Source organism: Pseudochaenichthys georgianus, chromosome 7, assembly GCF_902827115.2.
Source record: "Pseudochaenichthys georgianus chromosome 7, fPseGeo1.2, whole genome shotgun sequence".
Lineage (NCBI taxonomy): Eukaryota > Metazoa > Chordata > Actinopteri > Perciformes > Channichthyidae > Pseudochaenichthys > Pseudochaenichthys georgianus.
Window position 1 is genome coordinate 35,385,643 of NC_047509.1, and position 23,450 is coordinate 35,409,092.

Below are 23,450 nucleotides of genomic sequence, written 5' to 3' on the forward strand. Positions count from 1 at the left end.
CAAACCAAGCCCCGTAAAACTCCCAAAAGGTTTTGTGAAGCTGCCATTTTATTATCCTTGCATTACCATTATTAGCATTAGCATTAGTCCAGCGCAGAAACGCAGAGAGACTAACTTATGGCAACACAAAATAAAACATGGGAGCGGTGGAGATGAGGAGGTGTCGGCGTTCTGGCGATTTACTCGGAAGGCTTCAGTAGAAGCTGCTGGGACTCCCAGCAGCTTCTACTGAAGCCAGTCCCCAACTCCGGGGACTTCCGGCCGGGGACTTTGGGCGGCAGTATACGCCGTGAAGTGGTTTGCGGCCTGCCAGTAAGCCCAAAGCAGAAGAAGAAGAAGTGTCGTCAGCGGCTTCATTTGCCTAATCCACCCCCATGGACTTTTTCCGGTGTGAACGCGATCTGTACTTAGTTCATGCAAACTAAAGAGTTCGCATGAACTAAGTTCGCATGAACCTTTGTGGGAAAAGTACCGCCGTGTGAATGCGCCTATTGGTGTGGAGGTGTGGTGTAACACATTTTGCCCAAGACTTTTTCTTTATTTTCTCGATGATACTAACAACTGGTTAAGTGATCATTTTGGCATTGATAAAAGGAGAACCTGTATACCAGATGCTTGATAACACACATGGAACTACTTTTTTGTTCGCGAAAATGTAATGAAATATAAAGAAACAGTGGTCCTTTGGCATTATGACATTTTAGTCAAATGGTTTGACCAATTTTTTTAATGTCTTTACATTTGTTTTGAGGGAAGTTAACATAGCAATTCAGTCAACGGAAATTCCAAAGTTCCGTAGGAGACACACATTGTTTAACCTCTTAAGCCCGAAGGTCCCCCCAGTGGACCCCTCCCACCGTTTTTTTACGAGACTATGTCTCAGGGCTTCTTAACATTTATGAAACTATTAATGTTTCATACCCTTTTAAAGGTAAGAAACTCCGCTAACTGACAATAAGAACAATTGTTAGCTAAAAAAAACACAAGAGTAATACCAAGCCTTTGAATTAGCATTGAGCGAAAAAATGCTAACTAATGCTAACGCTTTTTTACACAGAACTCACGGTAGAAATGCCCTTATTACTATCTTAACTGCACAAACAAGATATACGATTTAAAGCTGAGACTCCACAGATTCCACACATGTAATGTCATCACTGTACGACCTCAAATTCCTGGAGCTATCAGCCAGAAAAGAGAAAGTAAACAACATCCGGTTTCAAAAATATTACAATAATTACGTCTTACGTTTTTTGATTTGTGATCAAAAGTTGTGTTCAACGGAATAAAAACGCCGCTCAAGGTTAATCCAATGTCTTTGTGTCATGTAGACATTTTTACTGATAATCCATCATCATATTTATGGCAATATACTGGGTATAAAGTTTTGCCGTCCAGGCTTGTACTTTCAGATATGTTTCGTTTGCTTCTCTATTACGTCCGCAATGGTAATGTTTACGTGGATTTGGGAACTGCCCATCGATTCTATTGGATGTAATGGTTAAAAAAAAAGGTGTAAATAACCCAAATCGACCAATGGGTTCCAGAGATATGGTCCTGCGTAAAGTATAAAGAATGCCAGCCAGCTTAAGTACATTACGCAGCAGACTTTACTTATTGTTTACTACGTAAGGAAGCAGGAATTGCAGGACCCAGAGCGCATGGAGCACAGAGCGGACAGCAGATAACGGAATTGCAGTTTTATTGCTTATAGATTATCAGAACAATTCAAAGGGGACACAGCCACATTGGATATTAACCTATGGATCAACTACATCATCGTTTTTATCGTTTTAATGCCATTGAAGACCAGTTTAGACCAGACAAAGAGGAAGGTGAGCCATGTTAGCCTAGCGCATTAGCGCTAGCGCCACTTGTTTTGATGTACGTTTTTGTTGATAACGTTGCGAGTTTGTATCTTTCAGTGTTGAGGTGGGCACCGTTAGATTATGTGTCTTTACGATCATAAACAATGTGTTGGATGTGCAGCTAGGATAAGTAATAAGGGAGCTAGGAGTGATTTTCGGTGCAGTAATAGGTTAGCATTTTTCGCTCGGGGCTAATTCAGAGGCTCACTGTAACCCCCTAAACGCACCAGGAGCGTCTGCGCCGCGTTACGGCCGCGCCTCGGCGGTCGTAAGGATCGCGGCCACTCTAGTCAATGGGTGCTATTCCACCACACGCGCCGCGTTACGGCTCAGACGCGTCCCAGAAGCGGCTCGGCGCAGCGCTTCTCTAAGATTAGGATGAATCCTATTTTTGCCGCGGCGCAGCCGTAAGGTAAGGTCGGGCAGGCAGCCCCCCCCTCGCAGGAAGTGGAAAGGTGAGCATCCGGGCCAGGCCCATCCCGCGTATACTAATTTAGCAGACCCCCCTCCTTCATCACAACACCTCCACTACGATACGCACAATGGACGACGAGGTGTTCATAATGGAAGTGGAGAAACACACCATTTTATACGATGTAACCAATGCTTTTTACAAGGACAACATCAGAAAGGACAAGGCCTGGTCTTTAGTCGCTGCAGTTTGTGGAGTGGAAGGTAACAACTACATGAAACGCGCCTGGTGTGTTAGGTCGCAGGAGGAGGTCGCAGCGTGGCGCAGCCGCAACGTAACGCGGCGCAGACGCTCCTGGTGCGTTTAGGGGGTAAGAGGATAACAGAGTAGGCCTATGTTTTATTTTATTTTATTTTTATTTTGTTCACAACCGTTGTATTTGGATGGAATGAATACCTATAGTGATAATTCAAAGTAATAAAATGATTTTTACAGTGAAAAAGTTCAAATGGAACTGATGGTTCCCAAATTACGCAGAGGTGAGTCCGCTTGAACTTTATTTTTCTAAACCTCTCTAAAAAGGTCAAATTTCACTTGCTTTGCATCAATCTTGATACAGGGTACTTATTATATGTTATAGTTTGGATTCCTAAAGCTTTTAGTCTACTAGCCCATCATTCAAGGGTGGTTTTCACTATAAGTAATGGGTTTTTTTTTTTAGGTGGACATTAGAATTTACATGTTTTTACTGTGTTCCATCTGAATTAACTTTAAAATAAAAACATCTATATTGATTCTGACACTTCTACATCCAACTCAAAGATGTAACCTTGCTTTGAGAGAAAAGATTATTAATTTAACCCTTTTAGAAGTGAAGATATAGTCTTTGTTGTGTTAGTGGCATTTTCGAGCCTGAAACCTGAAAAACAGGCTCAGGGCTTAAGAGGTTAAGCAAAAGGAAATGAAGTTGACATGAAATCAGATATAGTTTAATTTTCAACCAACATATTTACATAATGGGATAAAATAGTCCCACTCATTGTGTCTACTGTACTGTAAAATTCACCTTGCTCACTACCATCGTACGTATTCCATACCAGAATACAAAGTACAAAAGATAAGAAAATGGTTTTGTTTTTCTGTTCTTGCCTGTATGCCACCCACCATCTTGAATTTGAACCAAAATGACTCCCATATTACACCAACATGAAGAAGGCGTCACTCAGCAGTCAACCATTAGAGGAGGCCTAACTTAAACACTGCAATCAGCCTTTGTTTATCATATGCTTTTGTGTGAGTTTAAGCACAGACACACCCAGCTACATGCAAATGTTGGCATGTGTTTGCATTTGTGTTCACCTAACACAGCCCACATGTGACAGACCCATGCAGATCTTCAAGATTACAAAGAGGATTAACACACAAAAAAACATGCTGTGAAAATGAGATTGAGATTGGGCTCCCATACTCACATACGGTACTAATCTACTGTCTGCGGGCTGAAGGCTGTCTGCAGTATAATGTTACGCAAAAAAAGACCTTGCGGTCATTGGCATATCCTTGTTTTGTTCTGATGCTAATTCACTTTTTGTACCATATGTGCTGTGTATTCTTGCTGAATGGCATATTGTATTACTAAGGTGTTACAGGTTGAATACCAGTTTAAAAGAGACATGGATTTGAATATTTGAAACAGGAAGCGAGCCACGTTGTTGGAGGTGGAGCTTTAGTAGGGAGGCAGGTCACTCATTGTGTTTGAGTGTGCACAGATTTGATCTCCATAGCAACGTATTGTACCTGGTGGTTACTTTTTATCTTTGTTGTGACTGCTGCAGATAGTGACCAAAACACATGGTTTCCAGGGGAAGAGGCTTTGACTTTTAAACCGTTTTGCTAAACACTTGATTCATGAGTTATTTAGTGAATGCATTGGGCGTACGCTGAAAAGGAAATTATTTACAACTGTTTTGAGTAAATTATAGTAGATTATGCTGCTACTACATGATGCCTAAAGGGGTGTAAACACTGAACAGCATGTCTTGGCTTGTGTTTCACAGTCTTAGTGAATATGGACACATGTGTGTTACTAAGGTCTAATTTATGCAATGACATTTGGTGTATGGGCATGAAATCCACCAATGTTGATCAATGACTATTCTTCTGATGCCTTATTGAAAGAAAAACAAGAATATCAACCTCAACCTGTTTCTTGGTAGATTGGCCCACCAAAACCAACATGTCTTTTTAACTGTTGGATATATTCTCATAACATTTGGTACGGATTTCAGTGGTGTCCAGATAAACCATACCTACTTTGATGCTCTCTTGATTTTTCATGAAGCAACAACCACGTCAACATTCACATCCAATAACAATCCCATCAGTTTCTGCTATAATATGTTAAGAGTAAATATAAGCAGTAAGGTTAAGTACAGCATTACCTAGCCATGTATAAGTAGAATCTTGCCTTGTTAGCTTTTAAGTGTTTAAAGTGTTTTTTGTAGAATAATCTGCTTCCAAATTCCTTTACACTAAAAATGCTGCAATGGCAATAACATTTCGGTGGAAGGCATGAATGGGAATAGGCTATGTGCCTTGTGAATGGCAATGATGTTAGTCTTTTTGATATTTAGACCAAGCTCTATATTACTGACAGATGTGCGGGTTTAATTAATAGCACATTGTTATTTGGAGAATGCCTAGTATGATTTGTAGCATATGGCATATAGGCTTGTGTCGTCAGCATAACAATTGAGAACTTGGTTGGTAAATAGACATTATTTATGTACACAGTAAACTGTAAGATACCTGATACAGATCCTTGTGGGACTCCTTTGTCAGATAGCTGGGGATGTGAAACTATTGGCGACAATAGATTCAACTGTACACATTTTTTATTCGATTTATAAAAGCTGGAACTGCAATGAACATGCCTGTGTTCCTGATGTTTTACGTTCCAGTTAATTGTTGCATACACAAATATGAATGTATTGGAGTGGGATTGAATCGGGGAACACAAGGACTGAATGGATTTTGAAAATCCGATGGCACATGGGAGGGCCAGCACTTTTTTGGACTTTGTTAGACTGTCCTTATTCACTGCAAAAAAAGGCCTTGACATATTATCTGGATGCATACAGCATGCAGAGTGAACTTGTGAGCAGATTTGTTTAAGCCCTTTACAGATTTCCCTGACACATGTAATTACAAAAAGGTAAACATATAATTTCTTTAGACTCCAGACAGAGGCAGAGGAAGTGAAACAAACGCACACAAGTACACACATAATCCTAATACAGTAAAATAATATTGCCTATAACAAATCAGCTCCCCAAACTAATGCCCCTTTTCTCCTCCATAGGTTTCACCAAACCTCTAAAACAGACTTGAGAATGAGCTAAAGTTAGGGTTTTAAAAGCATGATAAATATCACTTGTTGAGCTACTGTAAGTGTTACTTATCTCTACTAGGTTCTAAAATCCTCCTCTGACATTCCCACTGCAACCTAAAACGCTTTCTTTTTCATGCTTGACTCCAATGTCTTTCCTGTTCCATTTCTTTTTCCGTGCTCTTTTTCAGTTCAACTGAGTCTTAGTGATGTAAATCGGTGGTATTTAAAACACTGTTAGTATTGTTCTGGGGCTACATAGAGGTGGTCACATTTTAGTTTATAATGCTTACGAGAGTTGTAATAAATAATAATAATAATATATAATACATAATAAAGGTTTGACATGCAGTATTGAAGAATAACAACTTACGTAGTAGAGTGGGAGTTAGACCAGGATTCATTGTAATTAGGGATGCTCCGATCGATCGGTCACCGATCAAGATCGGCCGACACTCACTCTCTACCGATCGATCGGTGCTCTCTAAACATGCCGATTGCGAGAGCCGATCGCATGACGTAAAATACATGACAGAATAGGTCTCTGTGTGCGGCAAAACAAGCTCGCCAAAATGGCTTCACCGGTCTGGCATTATTTTAAGGTGTCCAAAAAAGACAGTAAAATAGCAGTATGCAACGTGTGTGAAGCAGAAATCCTGCAGCTCCGCCCACCGGACCGGTAAGTGGAGCGAAACACACAAGAGTTAGACCTAACACACTTAGCCATTTTATTTACCTCTGGAACAAGCTAAACTAGTTATTATAAATATATTTATTCTTCACTGTCGGGTCACTCATTACTGGATCAGTGAGCTGCATGAGATACTGACAGGCTGTCAGGAGAGGAAGAGAGGGGGAGAGAGCGAGAGGGAGAGAGGAAAAGAGAGCGCTTCCGCTCATTTCTCCCGTGTTATTATCCAAAGTGAATGTAAACTTGAATAATGTACATCATTTGAATGTAATAATTAAGTTGATTGTTGTTTGTGGAAGCTCCAGTGAATGAGCCCCATTAACTGAGTTTAAATCTTCCATTTAGGCCCCGCCCACTCGATCGGATTGGCGATCGGTATCGGCCGATACTGATTCCGGCCCCGAAATTGGCAATCGGAGCATCCCTAGATGTAATTAGGCTGTATTGTTTAATAAAGTTCAATTAGAGAACCAATCGGCTGGTTGAGTGATGAAGACTTAGCCACTGGGGGCAACAACCAATATATCGAGGGCAGCTACAAGATATCCTGGCCAGGTTCCCATATCTATGTACCAGTCTTTGTTACAGTCAGATTAGAAACTTAAGTGGAAAGAATGGAAATAATTAAAAAAGCTGAGAAATAGGTAAATGATTGATATATGATGGCTGTTGGGTTGGGGTTAGGGTTTTTAGTTGATAGGTTCCGATATTGCTTTTTAACGCTTTACTAATGCCCTTTCAAGTAATGCTATATTGGTTCTGTACAATAGGTTCATTCTTAACTGGGCATGCCTATTATTCTTATTCTTTCAATACATTTAAAATCATCTATAACATGCGCATTGGAGTTAGTTTAAGCAACACATTCAATTGTACAGTGGAATTCACTTACTTGCGACTGAACGTTTTAGACAGAACTTAAGGGATTTTATATGGCTGAATAAAAATAAAAATGATATATGACATATTTATAATGTATCATTGATATGTAGATGTGAATGATATCATCTAAGTGCAACTCCACTCTGCTCTTGTAGGGAAGAATGAGTTCACACTGTATTTAGTGTTAGTCAACCTTTTGCTGAGTTGCATAACACCAAACTATTCCTTCCTTTGTATATTTCGAGCATTTCTGTTTTCACTTAATCCTGAAAAAAGAAACCATCATAGACAGACCACATGTCCAGACAGCTACCACCAGGGAAGCAGCATACACACATTCTGCATTCTGTCTTGTTGAAAAGTTATAGCCTAAGGGTCGCTACAGAATGGCTTTTGACTATTGTCTGACGTGGTAAAAAAGACAGATCTTCAAAAAATATCTTCATGTTTGACCTACAAATGTATTCAAATAAGTCCCAGCATTTGAAACCGTACAAAGCTAAAACAATGGAGGCTATTGTGAGCAGCACTCTGATTGGAAACAGATTTGATACACACAATTCTCACTACTACTCTAATTCCAAATTGGCTCAAAAACCACGCTCATTATACGACTTCCGTTTTCCGTTTCCAGTTTCTGCCAACGTTCAGTTGTCTTTGCATTGTCCTACAGCCTGCAGGGACCGGAAACAAATGTCACGCAAACATTAGAGTATGAGCCTATATGAGAATGTGTTATTTCTTGAGGGCTGTGCATGAGTCAAGCTGTCCAGTCCCTTGCTTTGAAATATCCCGTGACACACCACTGCTGCAGAGTTTCCGAGCATAACCACATGCCATACAGTGCGGAATTACACGTGTGTGGTTCCATGTGTCTTGTATCCAAGGCAACCACTACAAACTATTTCCATATGCATCTGGCATACTCATTTGCTCTGTGGTAAACCCTGTTGCCATAGCGACGATGGGTGTGGCATAGCGGGAGAGGGATGGTGGGGAAAAGTGTTAGAGGGATCATACAAGGACAAACATAGAACAAACATAAGAGGAAGATACAGTGTGTGTGTGTGTGTTTTGATATAAATACAGGAGACGGATAAAATGCATATGTGATATGTGAGGAAAAGGTACAAACTAACCTAGCACGCTATACATAATCTTTGTTTCATGAATCAGGAAATGCTGCTCTTCAAAAAGAGAAGAAGGAAAGAGCAGGAGACTGAAATTCAAAAAGGGAACCTAACTTTTTGTGGGCACTGGTAAACTGGGCGCATGGCCACTAAGCTGAGTAGTACCAGGTTTTTTCCATAGAACATGTTGGTTCTATTTCGTCCCTAATGACCGCCAGAGGCGGTGCTTTTAACTCTGGATATGTCCATCGCACGCATGCGCAGTTCGAGTACCAAATAACAACAAAGTCACCTGTAGTGCCGACGACGTCGACGCGTCGACTTCAAAATATCGTCGACGACATATTTCCGCGTCGACGCGTCGCTACACACACGTTGGTCACCCAAAGCAACAAGCAGTTCGCAATCGCACTTCAAACACAATGGAGACTGAAACGGCTACCACCTCCTCCTCACAGGATTGCGCACGAAGCCCTCAAACGAAAACATCTCGCCCTAGGTCTTCAAAAGCATGGGAATATTTTAAAGTTAGTCCAAAACGCAAAGATATTGTCATTTGCAGTCTTTGCCAAATGGAGTTGGCATATCACACAAGCACAACGGCTATGTTGGAACATTTAAAGTGGCAGCTAGCTGTGGTGGCTACCATTAGCATCTAGCATTTGCTCTCCGATTTTTACATAAAAATGGAATTATGGATTATAAATTCAATAATTTTTTTATACATAGACGTTAAAAACCTATGGATTAACCGATTCAGCCGCGTTTTTTCTCATTTTAATGCCATTGAACATGACTGTATTTGCTTCCCCTGTCGCGAGTCCGGATCACTCAGTGATGATACTATATACCTACATAATCTGTGGAGTCTCAGTTTTAATCGGATATCTTGTATGTGCAGCTACGATGAGTAATAAGGGTACTTTTATCTTGAGTTCTGTGCCAATGTCCGTTAGCATTTTTCGCTCATGGATCATTTAGATGCTTCTTATGAGACTTGTGTTTTGTTTTGGTAAACATGGTTTGTATCGTCAGTTAACTGAGATTATTTCCGTTAATCTGGTATAACACATTAATAGGTTCTTAAATATTAAGATCCGCTGAGACACAGTATCGTGAAAAAAGACATTTTTACATAACGTTTTTTATGAATTGAACAACAGAAAAATAATCGTTAGATTAGTCGACTAATCGATCAAATAATCGCCCGATTAATTGTTTTCGAAATAATCATTTCCCCCCAGCACTAGTCACCTGTGACCCACATGACTACGGCTACATAGGCCGGCGACCATTAGTGGATCGGTTCCTTTTCATCTTCTCGCTTCGCGAGAGTACCGTGGTTGCATTTTTGTAACCTACACACATTCATTGGAACGTTGGATCTAAGGATTTCCCCGCTTACAGCCGGCTGAGTGCAGTTTCGCGACTATTCCAGTCGGGGCTACGGGCTACCCGTCCCCCAGGAGCTGTGGCCGGCTACGCGGAAAACTTCGACGGACAGGTTGGTGTCGGCTTGGTCGGTGATGGCAGTGTTTCCGCTCCCTCTCCCAGCCAAGCTGTCCTGATTTCTGTCTTGCTTACTACTTGGCTTTAACCTTTTCGGTGACGGCAGCGTTTCCGCTCCCTCTCCCAGGAGTTGCCTTGCTGTGCTATTTTGTATCTCTGCTGACCGTGGCATTGTACCAAGCTATTATTAGCATTTGAGTTTCCAGCTTTAGCTTTGTTTCTTTGTTAATTAGTTAGCAGTAGCATCGCTCAGTCTAACTGTGTCCTGGCGCGCAGCGTTGGCTGACGCCGGGATTACCCGTGCTATCTTGTTTACTATTTTGCTTAACTTTTTTTCTTGGTGACGGCAGCGGTTCCGCTCCCTCTCCCAGGAGTTGCACTTGTTGTGCTATTTTGTACTGCCGAGCTATTATTGGCATATTTGAGTTAACAGTTTAGCTCTGTTTCCTCGGTTAGCTAGTTAGCAGTAGCGGGGCTAGCAGCAACCGCTGGCTAAGCCGGCCTGTTGAGCTTCTGTTTTGTATTATTCAGCTAGGTGAAGGCAGTGCTCTCGCTTCCGCTCCCTTTGCTGGTGACTTGGGTGTAGGAAAGTTACATCTCTTGTTGTGTTCGGCGAGTAGGAGCATTGCTCTACTCTCCCCTTCAGCAGGTAGCTGGTGAAGGCTGTGTCCTCGCACCCGCTCCCGGTTACCTTGCATCTGGCCACCTACATAATGGCTCATTCATGTAGTGCCTGTATAGCTCCTCTTGAGCCAGAGGACGGCCATGACCGCTGCCCCTCTTGCCTTGGTCTCGAGCATTTGAGGGAGGGTCTCACGCAGAACGCCTGCATGAACTGTAGCTGTATGCCTCGGGCGCTCAGAGTAGCTAGAGTTGCAGAGGTGGAGCATTTGGCGGCAGCCAATGAACACCTCTCCTCGTCACATTTTCCCCCAGAGCAGTTTAGCCTTTCCCAGCGACGCGGGGGAACGGCGGCTATGGGGTCACCCCCCAATAGGAGGTCTAGAAATAGGCTGTCCACTAAAGTGGATCAATTAGCTGCCGACATGGGTACGATGAAGACGCTCCTCTTGGCCCTTCAGCCAGGGGCCGGTATAGGGGCTGCTAGCCTGCCGCCCGGCCCTCCTTCGGTTGTCGCACCTTCACATGACGACGTCATGTCTCTAGCGGCTTCGGCTAACCTCTTCAACGAAGAGGTGGAGGACGAGGCCCTGCTCACTCCCGAGGAGGCTTCCCATTCCTCTGCTCAGGGTTCTCTGCAGGAGGAGGACGCCTCTATGGCGGCCATTATTCGTGCGGCCCTGACATGCTTACAGCTTCCGGTTCCGCAGGCCGATCCAGCTCAGGCTAACGCCTTTTTCAGGCGTAGCCCTGCCACTGTCCCCCTCACTGTTCCTCCTTCAGAGGAGTACCTGAGGGAGCTCCATGCATGCTGGAGGGACACCAAGGCCCTCTCACACTCCGGCTCTGATGCCCGGACCTTGGCTGCCATGCAGGATTCGGCGAGAGTGGGGCTGGGTCGCATGCCACCCATTGAGCCCACCATCGCCTCCCTGATTCTGGCTCCTGATGAGGCCCTAAGGCCTGATGCCAGGTGCCCTCGGCCTCAGTGCAGGGTCACAGACGAACTGCTCTGTAGGGCCTACGACACAGCGGCACGCATGGGTCGTATCGGGAACTCCCTCTCCCATTTAATGCTGGCCGTCTCCACCTCTCTGCAGCAGGCTCCGGCTGAGCCTCCTTTGCTGGGCCTCAGTGATGCATCACTACAGGCCTTTGCGTTAATGACTAGGGAACTGGGGCGAGTTATGTCCTTTCTGGTGCAGACTCGCCGCCAGGTGTGGCTGGCGCAATCTCCTCTAACGGAGACATGTAGGAGAGTCCTCCGTAGCGTGCCAGTCGAGCCAGGGGAGCTGTTTGGAGCAGCTGCCCTGGAGGCACTGGAGCGGGCTGCCCAAGCTAGGCAAACCAGGCAGCAGCTCTCGGGTCTTCATAGGCCTGTGCCCACTCCCAGCAGGCCCAGCGGCCCCTCTAGCAGGCACACTCAGCCACCAGCGTATGGTGGTGGTTCGCGGCGGCCCACTCAACTGCCTCCCAGTGGCTTTCGGGCCCCTGATCGCCGGCCTTCTAGGCAGCCTCTTACCCCAGCGCCTTACCGGCGCCCCCCAAGGGGCTCCAGAGGCCGGGGGGCGAGGCCCTGAAGCCAGTCGTCGGCTGCTTCTCCCAGCAGCTCAGTTACTGGGCTGCCTGTACTTCCGACCCCTGGGTTTCCATCCTAACCCGGGGATACGAATTGCAGTTCCGACGCCGGCCCCTAGCCTTCAACCGGGTCAGAATGACAGTTGTCAGCGACCCGGCGAAGGCCTTAGCTCTGGCCCAAGAGTTATCCGTCCTCTTGGCCAAGGGCGCAATCGAGCCGGTAGACCCTCTGTTTCAGACCGAGGGGTTCTACTCGGCGTACTTTCTTGTAACCAAGAAAGTCGGCGGATTCCGTCCAGTGCTGGACCTCAGGGGACTCAACAGATTCCTCAAGGTGCTGCCCTTTCATATGCTGACCACAACAGACACCCTTCGTGTTGTCACACAGGGGGAGTGGTTCGCAACCGTGGACTTGAGGGACGCCTACTTCCACGTGCCGAATGCACCCCATCACCGGAAGTTCCTGAGGTTCGCCTTTCAGGGCCAACACTATCCGTTCCGGGTGCTTCCCTTCGGTCTTTCCCTCTCTCCAAGGGTGTTCACCAGGGTCGTGGCGGCAGCTTTCGCACCCCTGCAAAAGCAGGGCGTAAAGGTCCTGCCGTATCTAGACGACTGGCTGGTCTGCGCGCCATCCCGGCCTCAAGTGGCCCAGGATACGGCGCGCCTCTTGTCTCACGTAGCCCGGTTGGGCCTGAGAGTGAACATCGAGAAGAGTTGTCTGGACCCTGCCCAACAGGTTATTTACCTTGGGATGGTCCTAGACTCGGTCGCCATGAGGGCCTATCTGATACCTCGTCGTGTGGACGACATTTCCCACCTTCTTCCCACCTTCAGGCTGGGCAAGATGGTGCCTTACATCCAGTTCCTCCGGCTCCTGGGCACACTGTCGGCTGCCTCAGCCGTTGTGCCCTTAGGCCTGCTGTCTTTGCGCCCCATACAGATGTGGCTGAACAGCCTCCACTTGTATGCCAAGTGGCACAGGCACAGGAGAGTCAGGGTGTCACAGCTGTGCCTCTGCTCTCTGTCATGCTGGGGGGACAGGGCCTATATTCTGATGGGTGCGCCCATGGACGTCGTCCCATCCCGCCGGGAGACTGTCACTGTGGATGCATGTCTCTCTGGGTGGGTTGCAGTGTGGCAGAGCAGAACTGCTCAGGGTCAGTGGTCCACCCAGGAGGGGGCGCACCATATCAATGTGCTAGAGCTTCGGGCTGTGCTGCTCGCACTCAAGCACTTTCTACCCCAACTGGCGGGCAGGCATGTGCTTGTTTGTTCGGACAACATGTCCGCCATTGCCCATATCAACCACCAAGGGGGCACCAGGTCCGTGCAGCTGCTCCGGCTTTCACAGAACCTCTTGTCTTGGGCGTCTCCCCGCTTGACCAGTCTGCGGGCAGCCTTTTTACCAGGAGACCGAAATCAGGTTGCGGATTTCCTCTCTCGGCACAAACCCCCATCAGGGGAGTGGAGGCTTCATCCAGAGGTGGTGGAGACAATTTCGAGCCTTTTTGGCAAGGCCAAGGTGGACCTTTTCGCCTCGGAAGGATCAAGGCACTGCCCCCTCTGGTTCTCCTGGTCGGAGGTGACCAGCCCGATGGGGCAGGATGCTTTGGCGCACGACTGGCCACTGCCTCTGATATTGCAGACGCTTTACAGGGTTCTTACTCAGGGGCACAGGCTCCTTCTAGTCGCCCCCTGCTGGCCGGGGAGAGTCTGGTTCCCACTGCTGCGCAGTCTCTGCTGCAGCCCACCATGGCGTCTCCCCAACAGGAAGGACCTTCTGTCACAGCTCGGGGGTCGGATCTGGCATCCCGACCCTCACCGCCTTCAGCTCTGGGCCTGGCCTCTGAGGGGCCAAACCCACTGTTGAGCGTTTTCACGGCATCTGTCAGGGAAACTATCCTGAAGGCCAGAGCACCATCCACTTGAGTACAGTACGAGTACAAATGGAAGCTCTTCTCCCACTGGTGTTCGGGCAAGGCCGAGAATCCGGAGCGTTGCTCGGTGGCCACCATTTTAGAGTTTCTGCAGTCCCTTCTAGATAGTGGTCGTTCTCACTCCACCTTGAAGGTCTATACGGCTGCTATATTTGCCCGTCATGTGGGAGTGGACGGCGCCACAGTGGGGCGCCACAGGTTATTGTCCCTCTTCCTGAGAGGGGCTTTACGGGAGCGTCCCCCTAGCACCCCGAGGGCTCCAGCTTGGGACTTGCCCATAGTGCTGGATGCCCTGTCATCTCCTCCCTTCGAGCCCCTAGCCCGGGTGGAGCTTAAGTGGCTGTCCCTGAAGGCAGCATTTCTGCTTGCCTTGACCTCAGGGAAACGAGTTGGAGAGCTACATGCTCTCTCTGTGAGTGATACATGCCTGAGGTGGAACTCCGATGGCTCGGGTGTTGCCCTCTGGCCAAACGTGGTGTTCCTGCCCAAAGTGCTTCCACTAGCCCACTCCAATCGGCCTATCCAGCTAGCGCGCTTTAATGTCCCACAGGAGAACGGCACAACAGAGTTGCTGTGCCCTGTGCGTGCCCTAGAGGTGTATATTGGTGCTACGGCCCATATATGACAGTCAGAGCAGCTCTTCATCTGCCATGGCGGCACGAGAAGGGGCTGTGCTCTCTCCAAACAGCAGCTGTCCCACTGGGTTGTGGATACAATCACACATGCCTATGGGGCCAGTGCCCCCCCCCCCCCCCCCGCCATCAGGGGTGAGATGTCACTCTACAAGGAGCATCTCAACGTCTTGGGCTGCCCTGAGAGGGGTGTCCCTGGAGACGATCTGCGCTGCGGCGTCGTGGGCATCGTCTGGCACATTCTCCAGGTTCTACCGGGTCAATGTCGCCACTCCCCATCCTTTGGGCATGGTCCTGTTGCCGAGCTCCGCTGCTTCCAGCTAGGTAAGCAAGTGTTCGGATTCTTCGTGACATGGTTGGTATAGTCATCCAGTGCTAAAAGCACCGCCTCTGGCGGTCATTAGGGACGAAATAGAACGATAGTTACGGCTGTAACTACGGTTCTATGAGTCCCGGATGACCACCAGAGTTTCCGGTCACTCAGAATTCTTGTGTGCTCGCGAGAAGATTCCGGGAACCGATCCACTAATGACGCCGGCCTATGTAGCCGTAGTCACGTGGGTCACAGGTGACTTTGTTGTTATTTGGTACTCGAACTGCGCATGCGTGTGATGGACATATCCAGTGCTAAAAGCACCGCCTCTGGCGGTCATCCGGGACTCATAGAACCGTAGTTACAGCCGTAACTATCGTTTTCTCTCCATATCCTCTTTTTCCTCCAAGTTTTTCTGACCATGCTTTATTGTATTAGTTCAAACCTCTGTTAGAGTTAAACAATATCAAGTTAGACTGTGGTAGGAAAAGGAACTTCACGGTTGATTGATCATTCTGTAGCAATTCTGTGCAAAAATGTCTGCCCGAATAGTAAAATAGTAGGTAAATAGTAGTCGTAGAATGGGACTGTTGGGTTATCAGTCATTTCGCTTCAACTTCCATTACTTCTACTCTATTTACAGGCTGTATACAGCTATGCCCAGTTTATTCACCTAATTGGCTTTTTCAAACCTTTCAAAGTTTATCCCAGAAAAATGCTTTACAATTGAATGGAAAAATGACATGTCTTGCTGTGGCTGTCTAACGACACATGTGGTTAGGGTTAGGGTTTATACAGTTGGTAATGATAGTAGCTGCTCAAAATTCAATATAACTTTTGAAACAGTATCTTCTTAACTTCCTGTTATTGTCAACAGTTATTTTTTTAAATAACCTGGAACCCCACACACTATGTTCGGTGTTTCCCACAGATCTGAAATATACTTGTGGCGGTAGTCGAGAATGGAGGGGGGGGGTAGCTGGTGGAGCAGACCCTTCACGCGATAGCGGAGCAAACAGGTAAAGTAGTCCACTAGTTAATCGATCGCGGATGGCGTCGATTGTAAACCTACATGGGTCGCGAAATATACTTTGGCTGACAACCCAATGGTTGTCAGTAGCAGGTTGAAATGTACATCTCACAATGGCTGTTCTCCATACTTGATGCAAACATACTGTAGGGGTTGCATAGCGTACATGTATTACATGACTGGGAAGGAAACGGCTTTCTCCCCTTTTCCAATGAAGTACTCTCACAAACTGAACAATAAATGACTTATTTCTAATGGGACAGTGTCATTTCAGCACATACTTTAAAATGGAATGACTTCTTTCTAATGGGAAAGTGTCATTTTAGCAGGCAGTCTCTAAACTTTTGTAAGCTAAACCAAGCCAAAATGCTGTAGTTCACTGAGACAACCTCCATCAGCACAAGCTCTCATTCACTTAATGCATGTGTAAGGCAACCCAATGGGATTTACAGTAAATAATACTGGCAGAAGAGTATCTTTCCATAACATTTCTAATAACCAACATAAAGAAATACATTTGTAGGGTGCGTCATTGGAACACCATGCACTTGGGTCTGCACCATACACAAGTTATAGATCCAGAAAGCTGGTTCAGAAACATTACATTGCGATAGAAAAAGGAAAAACATGCCTTTTTTCAAGCAACAGTTCCTTAAAATGTCTGTGCTTGTACCTCTGTACAGCCTTGTGCTCAGAGCCGGCCCGACCCATTAAGCGACCGCTTAGGGGCTTAGGGGCCCCTTAGAAAAAGAAAAAAAATCTCAGTACACCGTGATAAGTATGTTTAATTAATTATGTTAATATGCCTAGATTGCCTACTCTCAAAGTCATGTATTATATTATTGAGTCAATAATATAATACATTAACCGTGCTTAACCTGAACCTCATCATGACACAAGAGAGGACGGCAGGATTGTAATTTCCCGTGTTCAGTGAATGCAACAGAGGCAAGATACCAGAGCAACCAGAGAGTTGAATGGAAATACACATCTGTCTTATTGGCTGACAGGTACCTATCCTGTGAGCTGTGACAATGTTTAAAATAAACTGTCAGTCGGACTCAGAGTTTTTGAAGATGGACATAAGAAAACATTTTCTTAAAAAAGACGACAATTCTCAAGTGGCAGAGCCACCACTTGAGCCAGGTAAACAAGGTATGTAAATGTCAGTAAACTTCCAAGTTATGCGAACATGTAAGCAAAGAATAAATTACAGCTACGTTGACGTTACTTTGAATCGCGGGGGTAAGCTAAACCGTTAGCAAGTAGCTATAGCTAGCCAGATATATTAAATAAACACTTTGTCATACAATCTAAATGTAATATTTTTTAGCGTTACTTGGTGATTTCAAAGAAAGCTCTCTGGGAAATGTTGACTTACTGTTCGACATGAAGCTAGAAGCTACCTTACAGTACACAGTTGATCCTGAGTCCTGTCAGTTAAAGTGTTTCATAGTTAGCTTAGCTAAGCATCAACCTAGCACTGAAATATATGGATGTTATGTGACAGTATTTCTGAGAAAAAGTCAGCTGAAATGGTGGCATAGTTGCCACTGCTTTACGTGTCAACAGCATGTTTGAACGTATTTGCAGCAGTAAATGTGGCTGTTTGGCCACTGACGTAACAACACCTGAATTTAAATGTGCAACCTCTTTTTGTGACAGATTTTTGCAAGAAATTATAATTCTTCTGAATGATATTCCTATTGACAGCTAGTTTCTATGTGAACATTATGAGATGGACAGCCAGAGAGAATAAATTAAAAACAGTTATGAAATACTATATGACAAAACAAGAATACAGTTTAAGTGATTTGTAAAATATCCATAAAGAAAAATATGTTTACAGTTCTGTTTCATATGGGTGTTGAGAGATGTATGCATAGATCTCTTAATTTTGCTCTCAAAGTGCACCAGATTGATGCTTTTAACTTCAATATTTAAAAAAAAATCTTCCCGGGGGAGCATGCCCCTGGACCCCCCTAGAGGAGGTGAGGTCCACAGTGTTTACATGCTTATTTATACAATATGTGTGCTTATGCTAACATCATAAGACAAAAGTTGGTTCCGTGTTGTGTGTAGTGAGAACGCGCTAGAGTGAGGGGGGCCCCCAAGCCAAAGCTCGCTTAGGGCCCCCAAATGTCTAGGGCCGGCCCTGCTTGTGCTAGAATATCAGAGGCCCCCATAGAACCTGCTGTTCCAGAAGAACGTAAAGTAAAACAGTTCCGTCTTTCTGAGAGGAAGGGTCGTCTTTCACTGTAGACGGCTCAACAGCAACACAATGGGGCCTTAAAACAAAAAGGGGCTGTTCAGTGTGTTTGCACTGTATCCTGCCAGGAAAGGCTGCTGGAAAAGCTATTGTTGAACTGGTGTAATGAAACCACCCACTTACAAAAACATCACATTTGGTGCTTGTGTCATGCTAATCTCACGACAACGAGACATTTTCATGCCAATTTGATCCTAATTTGATATGTTGCTTGATTTGCATCGATGAGTGATTCTATGTCCTGTGTGACTTTTATGGTCGGGTGCAGCACAGGGGCAAGAGAGTTACAAGCATCAACACACCCTTAGTACCGGCCCACACACAGAAGCTGTGACACACTCTGAGATGCCCTTGTGAAGGACAGCTTTGTGCAGAGCTGACAGCCGATAGGTCCTCTGAGATGTTTATAGAGTGTTAAGGTCTGTTTTTCGTCATATTCATTTATCCTGCCCTGTCAAACAAGAAATATCAGCAGCCGGCTTGGTTTGTGATTTTCCAGCAAACAACCTCAGGCTATTGATGTTGTAACGACAGAAAGTATGACAATCTCTCGAAGCATGTGACTAGACATGATCAAAGCCTCTTTACAATTGATTACGGAATAAATGGCAGTACCCGAATACCCGCTATGGACAACCTTAAAATGAAACTTCACAGATGTAGAACTGTTGATGTATTACCCTTAGCTAAATACTTGGGTTGTCCAAATATGCCTGAATGCAACTTTTACAACTAAAACAAAAAGCTAAATGAACCAGAGGCTTTTAAAAAAGCCAGTTCTTAGCTGCTCCGAATGATTGTTTGCAGTATCGAGGGACAACAGGATTGATCTCAAACAGCTTTGTTGACCTGCGGATGCATCTGACATCTTACTTCTAACTTTATCTACCAAGCAAACATGTCCAAAGGGCAAATCATCTGATGATTCATTGTGATTTCATGTTTGTTTAGTTGTCATGTGATGGTTTCTTGGCTTGAAAGAACTGTTGAAATCAGGGTCTGTATCAAACTTGTTAGAATTGCACTTTATATTGCTAATTTATTTTACTCACAACAAGGTGAAGGAATATCATTTTAAAATCAGTTCTTAAGTGATCAAAGGTACACTGAAAAAAAAGGCCGTTGGATTAACATGATTTTAATATGGAAACCGGTTGCACACATTAAACACATGTGTACTCAAAACTATTCCATTATGTTAAAGACACACAACTATGTTATGTCAAAGAAACATGAAATTGTTATGTTCATTTGAATATTTCCTTTAATATAGGTATATTCATTTACCCTATGTTTAACCAACATGACTTTTTTTATGTTCATTTTAGGCTTTTAATATGCTCAGTATATTTAACTTGTACCTGTTAAAGCAACATGATTTCTTTATTTAAGCTTCACTGTAAAAAGTCTGTTGGACTTAAGTAATAAAAGTACGGTATCGGTTTCAAAAAACCAATATCGTGCATCCCTAATATATATATATATATTACACCTTTATGGTGTAAATACAGCCTATCTACCAATTGGACCAAATATAAAAGTCAGCCGAATTAGTGTTGATACTGCAAGGAGACGTATTGTGTGAAAAGAAATGTAAGATGTTGTTTAATGGCTGATATATTTATGACCCATGTCACGTTTTCAGTGTTGGCGGCAGTTCCTCATGTTTGTCTAGAAGTCTTCTCATCAGGGCTCTATAAATAGAGAACTACGGCAGATATGTAATATTTAATGCAGCCGAACCGTGTATTAAAATGCCGTTATGTGATGACTTTCAAAGAGAAAAGCAAGCACACTCGGAATAAAGTGTTTTCGGTCTGTTTCCGGTATTTGTTTATGACGATGTGATCTGAGATGTGAGACTGGAATTGCACAGGGGAAAATAACGTATCTATGCCACAATTTTAGATGCGGATTTTGTTAAACTAATACGTTTGCGCTGTGGACCAACACTATACATTGACGGGGAAGGGGGTAGCAATAAAGATTACACTATTAAACTGTTACACAACATAACAGAAATAATATCGATAGCAGCGTCCCTAGCAACCACCTTGGTAACAATGAAAATGTTGTATCGACACAATTTCCTGAAGTAATCTTCGTAATAACTAGCAAACTAACGATCATGTGCATCAACTGCACGCATAATCTGAAATAACAACTCATATTTCTCGCATCAAATGACATCAAAACGCATTTTAATGGCCAAACTAACTTTAAAATAGGCATTTTACACCGAGAATAAAACGAAGTTCGGCCATACTTTTTTTTTCTGCAGGGAGAAATGTGAAGATCACGTGACATAGACGCCAGCCATTGGAATGAATGGTGAACAAAAACGTAGGGATCTTACAATTTCAGAGGCGTTTTTGTAGAAATACTACGTCCTACGTTGTGGACCAACATAGTTATTACACGTTTTTTTATGAGACTGGGTTGTCTGTCCGGCATGTCCCCATATTAATGGTATGTGCACCGCTGCTAAAATGTAACACAATCATTAATATCCTCCACTTTCCAGTATCAAGTGTCGCTTTCCGGGACACACCCCCACACACAATATTGTGTCTCTGTTTTGATCTGTGTGTATTTACGGTATTTACATGAACACAGAGCGGATCAAAGCAGAGACATAAACAGTTTTTAAGTTCTACACCGCCTGACAGCAGACATGAAACAATAATTTAAAACAAGACGTACCCTATAGACATGCAAACATGCCGCAAGCTCATCCATCATCTATGACTCCCCACTGAGCTCGGTTTAATGTGCATAACTTTGGGCAAGGTTCATAGTTTTAAATATTGTAAATCAAGCAACTGTCGGACTTACGCTCTACAAATACTCACAGTATAAAAAAACACGCTAAACACAAGTCAATCAATATAAACTCACCTTATGGCTTTATCCTAGCTAACACCAGTGAATGACAATGTTTACAAATTGACAGCTGTATTTACGTTGCTCGTTGTAACGGAAAATGTGAACTCTGCTTTTTGCAAACAATGCGTCTTGTGATAACATGTAACTATGACGAACATTTGATGACATTAAATAACTTCAACTAACTTTTAGAGATGTTCTCGGGACAGAACCAGCTTACTCCTCCGATGCGGGAAGAACAAATGGTAGAACCCCTCCCCCCCCTCCTTTATTTAAAAAAGAAAAAGCTTCACATTTTTCAAAATAAATATATTTTGCAATTTTTTTCTGCTTTACATCTTGTCCATTAAAGTGCCATATTGTTCAGGTTCAATTACGAAACTATTAAAGTACGGGTTTGAGTCCGACCATATTCATTTGTGAATAAAATATTTGTAAATAATAATTAGAAGCTGACTAATCGGCTGCAGAGCAAGCTGCTGACGTATGTGCTCAGTGGGCGGAGTTACAGAGACAAACATAACTTTTTTCTTATTTCTTAATATGATTTAGACTTATAGAACGTACAGCTCTCAAGATTAAAATAGTTCTACATGATTGATTCATGTTTCGACGAGAAACATGAATAAATTATGTTTCATATATTAAATGCATATTTGCAAATTGAACAACCCCATTTTCCCCTTTCTTTCAGTGTAGGCCCTGAGCAGGAATAGCAAGAGACAAGGATTTAGCCAAAATCTGCAGATATTTAAATTTAAATTGATTTTAAACTGGAACTAAATTACACTAGACTAAAGTTGCAAGAGATTTTGCTGCGGGCAGATGATGATCATACTCAAACATACAATAGGAATACATTACCTTACAGTCAAGTACAGACCAAAAATATTTAAAATTAGATATGCAAACTTTGTCAATAATTTTTTTCTGGTCTGCACCAATAAAGTCATCTTGTAAAATGCAAATATTAATGCTAAATATACACTTTTCTGAAATATACATGTTGCCTATGATATCGTACTCATCATGAGCAATGAACAATTGCTTCTAAAAGCTGTGGTAAGCTCTCTTTCTGACCTCAAGTGAAAAATAAAAGTAACAATACTTCCAACATGACTTAATGTTGTCATGTTGTAATGTTCAGAAATCAACTTTAAATTGTATATAAGGTAATGTGAATATATATCCTTTGCCTTATAGAATTTTGCATTTTGATACATTTAGGCAAAATGTTATTGAAACATAATTAGATTATTTACAGTATTGGCCAAAGTAATGAGAGTCATACGACCAACAGAAAGCATAGTTCATGGCGGAATTACTGAAATTCAATTTGATGTTCCGAGAGCAAGATCTGTTTTGAATGAACCTCACACATGATTCAAAGCCTGGTGATGATATATGATAAGATCAGCATGATTTCACTTCAGTCATATGCATTTTGCAACAGGAGCAGGAATTGCCCTTTAGTGCTGTCTACTTGTGTCCCCAACCAATTTTTTTCCTTTGTGTTGAAAGCGCAAACTCATATCGATATTGCCACATGTTATTTTCTTAATTTGAGTCAGTCCCTCTGTGCTTTCTAACTCTGTGCACTCAAATGCCTCCCTCTTGGGCAGGCATCCATTTTGGCTGAAAGAAGATGGGAGTCTATTTTGTTTTTAGTGCGTTTCCATGCTAATAAGGCGGTCAAGAGCCAATGGCAAGAACAAAAGGTAAAAGAAGATTGAGGATATGGTGGAGGGATTTTGGATTAGTAGTGCCAAGAATCATGACTCATCGTGGTGAGGGACTGGAGGAGGAAATTAATGGGGGGAGGAGAAGAATGCAGGGCGGGTATTGGTGGAAGGACGGTAGAAGGTTGAGCTGCTATGTGTGCCAGTGTAGTTTCCCACTGTTGCATGGTGGGAAACATGGTTCAGTTATAGTGCTGTCATGAATACTATGGGCAATACTAGATTTGATATCAGTGTTGTGCAACAAAAACTTTACAAATGTTTACACAGTTCTCTAGGGAAAAGGCATCAGTTATGAATTATGGACAGGTGTTTAAAGAGACCAACCATGCATCACAAGTCTTCTTATCTGAGGCCGTGTACATGGACAGATACATGAGCACACAGTTGTTTATAAGCCTAAATAAACGTTGAGTCTTGTTCATTGTTTTCAAAAGCCTCAGGCTCAATGGCATTAGCCAACCTTAACTCTTGGTCGACATTGATGAAAGCCAGCTGGTTAGTGCAGTTCACCTGGTTTGCAGACATAAGCTTACTGAACAGTACATGTGATGTGTGTTATATT